The following is a 6,822-nucleotide window of genomic DNA, read 5'->3' as shown; positions in this document are numbered from 1 at the left end:
ATAAGCACATGAAAAGATGCTCAACATCATTAGTCATAAGGGAAATGCAAATCAACATATATGTTCACCTGATTGATGACAAAGGCAACACCTGCAATAGTACAGTGGGGAAAAGGGGAAAAGATGTTCTTTTCTAAGGCAATTGAATAGCCCAAGAGACAAAATAAATCTTGACTCCCTACCTCACATTCATGAAAATCAGTTCTAGGTAAATTATAGGTCTAAATGTGAAAGGTTAAAAAACTAATCTTTTAGGATAAAACTTGAGGTAGGCAAATGTTTCTCACCATGACGCAAAATAACGAGTTATAAAGGAAAAAAAATGATACATTGGACTACGTTCAGATCAAAGACTTCTGTTCATCAAAGGACACCATTAAAAGTGTGAAAAGGCAAGCACAGAGTGGGAGAAGATATTTACAATAAAGGACTCACATGGCAGGCTGGGATGCACAATTCAGATCCCTCTTCAAGAGAGGACTCACTGCAGACCTGTGAGGAGTGTGGTTAACTCACAACCTCCTGCTGTTAGCTCCTTCAGGTCCACATCAGTTTTTGAGCCCAGGTCATGTTCTTGTGGTGGCTCTTGACCAATGATTGAGAAAGGCACTGATAACCAACCATGTTCTTTGCAGGGTGTTCCTCAACCAGAGATAAACAAGGCATTCGTACAAGGTCCTAGCTGTTTCCATCCCACCATGGGACTCCTCTAATGGGCAGCCTTTGCTCCAGAGCTCCCTGTTGGGCTGTCAGAGAGCTTCAGGTCTACACTGTAGTCTGATGGCCCCCTCCCAATCCTGCTTTCTCTCCTTTTCTTTCATTGGTGCTACTCCACCATAAGCTTTTCATACTACTTACTCCACCTCGGTCTCTGCTTCCCAGAGAACTCAAATCAGTTCAATTTATATCCAGAATACATTAAAAGAACCACTTCACATCCATAAATAAAATGTCAGACAACCCCCCAAAAAACAGGCAACATATATGAATAGGCACTTCATAAAAGAGAATATCCTAATGGCCAATAAATAAATGAAAATGTTCTTATATTAGTTTCCTGGGATTGCTGTAACAAATTCCCATAACCTTGGTGGTTTAAAACTACAGACATTTATTTTCTTACAATTCTGGGGGCTAAAAGTCTGAAATCAAGATACTGGCACGGTCACACTCCTTCTGGAAGCTCTGAGGGAAAATCCATCCCTTGCCTTTTCTGGTCTCTGGTGGTTGCTGGCATTCCTTGGCTTCAGGCTGCATCATTCCAATCTCTACCTCCATCTTCCCTCCACCTCCCCCTCTGTGCCTCTCTCTTATGAAGATACCTGTTATAGCACTTAGGGCCCACTAGATAATCCAAGATAATCTCTTCATCTCATCCTTAATTTAATCACATCTGCAAACACTTTACTATATAAGATAATATTTACAGCTTTCAGGAATTAGGACCTGATGTCTTTTGAGTGCACCATTCAGCCCACTCAATCTTGCATCATTAGTTGTCAGGCAAATGCAAATTAAGATCACAACGTGCTGTTACTTTACAACCACCAGAGTAGCTAAAATGAAAAAGGTGACATCAAGCGTTGGCAGAAGTGCGGAGCAACCAGAACTCTCATACATTGCTCATGTAATAAATTGACACACCTATGCCACATAACTGGGTGGCAGTACTAAAAGCTAAGCATAGGCGTATCCTAAGACCCCAAAATTCTAGTCCGAGGTATGTGGCTGTTTTAAAACACAGCTGCAAACTCTTTGACACTCCTTTTATCAAAAAACAGATGTTTATATCCACTGCCTTTGAATCACGGAGGGTTTATGACTGTTTTGACCAATAAAGTGTGGTGTTGGTGACACTGTGACTTTTTAAAAAAATATTTATTTATTTAGGCTGCACCGGATCTTAGTTGCGGCAAGTGGGATTTTTGTTGTGGCGTGCGGGATCTTTAGTTGCGTCACTTGGACTTCTTAGTTGCGGCATGCATGTGAGATCTAGTTCCCCAACCAGGGATCGAACCCGGGCCCCCTGCATTGGGAGCACAGAGTCTTACCCACTGGACCACCAGGGAAGTCCTGACACTGTGTGACTTTTGAAGCCAGATCATAAAAGGTCTTACAGCTTCCATTTCAATTGCTAGAATACTTTCTCTTAGAGCTCCCAGTCTCCAGGTAAGAAGTCTGACTACATGAGGCCCCCATGCTGTAAGGAAGCCTCAGCCACATGGAAAGACTGTGGACAAGTACCCTGAAGTCTAGTTCCAGTTTAGCCTAGTCTTTGAGTTATCCCAGCCCAGACACCAGATAAGTGAGGGAAGAAGTCCCCACAAGATTCCAGCCCCTGGCCATTGAATCACCCCCAGCCATTTGTGTTTTCCTAGCTGAGGCCCCAGACAAGGTAGATAAGAGTACAAATTGTACCTTCTGTATCTTATCCAAATTCCTTACCCACAGAATCAATGAGTATACTAAAATGAGACTGTCATGCAGCCATAGGTAACTGAGACAATACCTAACAGACACATGTATATAAATTCACTGAAATATAAATACAAGGATATTCATAGCAGCACTATTTGTACTAGCTCCAAACTGGTGACTACCTCAAAATGCCTATCAGTAGTGGAATAGATTAATAACCTGGTATATTCATACAGTGGAATACTACACAACAATAAGAATAAACAAATTATGGCCACACAAAATAATATGGTTGATACCCACATTTAGGGCTTTGAACAACACAATCCAGACACAAAATCATATATTGATTATTTCATTTATATATAATTTTTATAAATTTAAAAGTAGGCAAAACAAAGCAAATCTATGATGTTAGAAGTCAGGATAGTGGTTACCCTTGAGGCAAGTAGTAGCTAGAAGGTTTATACTCCGGGTAGTGTTCTGTTTTTTGAGCTGAGTGTCGGTCACATAGGGTTGATCAGTTTGTGAAAATTTGTCAAGCTGTATACTGTAAATTGCACCCTTTTATGTAAATATGTTACATTTCAATAAAACTGAAAAGAAAGAAATTTGTGCCTTGGAAGCCATGAAATAGAGTATTTCAAAGGGAGAAGGATGGACAGCACAGAGACAGTAACTGAAAGATGATGGTCTTCAGGCTTAAAAGAAACAATCTTGGTTCCAAGTGAAAGCAAAAAAGTCTGGAAGCCTACTAAGTTTTCAATGGAACTTTACTGCCAAAAAAATCCCAAGACTGGCCTGATATAACCTGTGAGAGTTAATTCAACCCACTCCAAAGTACACTGTGAACCCCAAGCCTGCACCAGCAGAAGCAGACTGAAGACAGTGAGGCTCCGAGAAGCAGACCTTCCAGTGCCCACAGAGATGCAGCCATGGAGGATGAGAGACAGGGAAGAAACTGAGCCACAGCCACAAAGGACCTTTATGTCCTATAGCGTCTCTCCCTTCCTTGTACCATCCAACTGACTGGTACATAGGTGTGAGGGCTGGAGCTCCAGAAGCCACCTTGGACCTTGAGAAAGGAAACCATGGGCTATAAAGCAGTGGGGTGATGAGATAAAAGACCCAGAGAACTTGGCAGTGAACCAGGCAGCGGACCCTACTGCCAGGGCTGGAGGTCTCCGCTATCCTACTCAACTGCACTTGGTGATTGCTACAGACCAGTGACGGCTGCATGCTGCCCATTCCCCCCTTTTTTTGAATGAGAGTTTTAACCACTAAAACCTATTGTCAATCGTTGTTTAGCAGATGGGTTGTCATTTAGTTTATAGGTCACTGGAACATGAAGAGTCACATCTGAGCCTGCAAAGAAGGACTTCGAGCTAGATGTCAGAGGGTGAGACATCTGAGGTTTCTCTTTTGGAAGATGAGTGTGTTCTAGATGTGGGAAGGGAGTATAAAATGGATGTTTAACAGCCAAAACACAGACTGTGATAGAGATTTGCTACTTGCCTATGCCAGGAGCCGTTGTCCTCCTTTTCCTTATGTCAGAACCACAAATTTAAATGGGAAGGTAGGCAGGGGCGGCGAGGACGGCGGAGGAGGGGGCCGTGGCTACGATGGGGGTGCGGAATGGGTGGAAGAGGCGTCTATGAGGGCGGTGAGGTCTCAGAGGAACAGCGTGGGGATCCACGACTATCAACTGTTCTACAAGACGAGTAACAGCCACCCTCTTTGCCGCTTTGCTGAAGTGGGGGAAATCGATCACGTGCACATATTTCTGAACATATCTGTGCCTTGTTGATTGGGGAAGAATATGGCCATGTCACATTTGTTGTGGAAAAGAAATGTTTTCTTGCCCACAGGGTAATTTTAGCAGCCAGGTGCCAATATTTTGGAGCATTACTATATGGTGGAATGTGACAATCTCAGCCTGAAGTCAAAATCCCTCTCCAGGACACCACTGCAGAAGTCGCAATGCTACTTCCATATATCTATTCAATACACTAGGCAGGCGAGGCTGACAGATAAGAAGGAAGAGGTGGGCTTCCCTGGTGGCGCAGTGGTTGAGAGTCCGCCTGCCGATGCAGGGGACACGGGTTCGTGCCCCGGTCTGGGAAGATCCCACATGCCGCGGAGCGGCTGGGCCCGTGAGCCATGGCTGCTGAGCCTGTGCGTCCGGAGCCTGTGCTCCGCAACGGGAGAGGCCACAACAGTGAGAGGCCCGCGTACAGCAAAAAAAAAAAAAAAAAAAAAAAAAAGAAGGAGGAGGTGCTGCTAGACTTTTTGAGCCTGGCTATAATATGGATTTCCAGAGCTGGAGGACTCTACCTCTGAGTACCTCTGCACCATACTTAACATGCAGAATGTCTGTATGACTTTTGATGTTTCCAGTCTCTACTCACTTCCCAAGTTAACTTGCATGTGCAGCATGTTTGTGGACAGAAATGTTCAGGAGGTGTTCTCAAGCCAAGCCTTCCTCTCCCTTTCTAAAACAGCACTTTTAAACGTCGTATTAAAAGATTCATTTGCAGCTCCCGAAAAAGATATTTTCCTAGCCTTGTTAAACTTGTGTAAGCATAATTCAAAGGAGAATCATGCTGAAATCACGCAGGCTGTGTGTTTGCCTTTGATGAGCCTCACTGAACTTCTGAATGATGTGAGGCCTTTGGGACTGTTGTCCCCTGATGCCGTTCCAGATACTATTAAAGTTCAATCAGAGAGCCGGGACATGGACCTCAATTATAGAGGCATGCTCATACCAGAAGAGAACATTGCAACTATGAAGTATGGAGCCCAGATGGAAAAAGGGCAGATGAAGTCTGTCTTATCAGATGGTGCCACCCAAGATTATGATTTGGATCATGGATTTTCTAGGCATCTGATTGATAATGACTGCCGTTCTGGCATCGAGATTAAGCCGTGTCAGCCATCCATTAGCAATCATATTCGGATATTCCTGTTGGACCGAGATAGCCGGTCTCATTCATATTCCATTGAAGTGTCAATGGATGAACTTGATTGGATCAGGGTAATTGATCGTTCACAATATCTGGGTCGTTCTTGGCAAAAGTTATATCTTCCAGCCCACGTCAACAGGTATATTCAGATAGTTGGGACTCACAACACAGTGAATAAGAGTTTTCACATTGTGGCTCTTGAACGTATGTTTACAAACAAAACCTTCACTCTGGAGGAGGGGCTAATAGTGCCCATGGAGAACGTTGCAACAATTGCTGATTGTGCCAGTGTGATTGAAGGGGTCAGTCGGGGCCAAAATACCTTGCTGAACGAGGACACCAAGAGCTCTGATTGGGATTCTGGCTATACATGTCATCAGCTGGGAAGTGGTACAATCGGGGTTCAACTGTCACAGCCATACATGATCGGGTCAATGTGGTTATTACTGTGGGACTGTGAAGATCAGAGCTACAGCTATTATGTTGAGGTTTCCACCAACCAGCAGCAGTGGACCACGGTAGCCGAAAGAACTAAAGTCACCTGCAAATCCTGGCAATCAGTAACTTTTGAAAGACAGCCAACTTCCTTCATCCGAATCGTTGGAACACACAACACCGCAAACGAGGTGTTCCGCTATGTCCACTTTGAGTGTCCTGAGCAGCAGAGCAGCCAGAAGGAGGAAAACAGTGAGGAATTGGGGACAGGGGACACCAGCCTGGCCAGTCAACAGCTCAACCTGCACGTCCTGTAGGCCCCCAGCGGCAACTCACTGCCTTCCAGCCCAGGCTCCAACTCCTACTCAGCCATCCAGCAGCACCGATGAAGGTGGTGCACGTGTGGAGTGACTCGGGTGGGCCCAGATGGCGCAGGAACCGTGTCCTCCCTGAGCCGGGATCCCTGTGGACGACCCCCCATCCCTCCCTGGGAGGAGCAGACCTGGCTGCAGAAACGGACACAGAACAGGTTTCCTTCCAAGGACACAGAAGGGCTGCTTTGTTCTCCTCGATTTGTTCAAATCAGGCTGGTCTCCAGGGGGAGAAAGTGGGTCTTCAATCTTCATCAAGTCCCCTATTAACACCCTACCTCTCTAATCTAACCCCACAAAGGGCATGGAAAGAAGTAGTAGACAGGCCCGAGTCGGAATATAAAAATGGCATATGAACACGGGAATGGAAGAGCATATATTAAACCTTCATTACCTGGAGGTACCCTTTAGGAAATGGGTTTCCATAGAGTGTTTCCTTTTATGGAGCACATTGCCCTGGCAACTAAATGATTTTTTATTTCTTAAAGTTATTCTCCATTTGCTAAATCATAGGTGTTCGAGATCTTTTTGAAAGGCTCCAACAGCAAATCGCTTGTTTTAATCCCTTTTGATGCTGTAATTTTCCTTCCTTAGTTCTGAACGGTTGAGCGTGGGGTAGAGCTGAGAAATATGGT

General features: G+C 44.7%; 1 pseudogene across 1 annotated transcript; it reads left to right on the top strand.

Annotated features, from left to right (window-relative positions):
• The first annotated feature begins 4,029 nt into the window (after nt 1-4,029).
• On the top strand, nt 4,030-6,205 carry LOC307195729 (BTB/POZ domain-containing protein 9-like; annotated as a pseudogene). Its single transcript has 2 exons — nt 4,030-4,462; nt 4,693-6,205. The product of its transcript is annotated as a BTB/POZ domain-containing protein 9-like (transcript).
• Nucleotides 6,206-6,822: the final 617 nt, after the last annotated feature.

This window comes from Stenella coeruleoalba (assembly GCF_951394435.1).
Source record: "Stenella coeruleoalba genome assembly, chromosome: 13".
NCBI classification, from domain to species: domain Eukaryota; kingdom Metazoa; phylum Chordata; class Mammalia; order Artiodactyla; family Delphinidae; genus Stenella; species Stenella coeruleoalba.
Note: the sequence above shows the minus strand (reverse complement) of the source record. Positions and strands in the feature narration are given on the sequence as shown.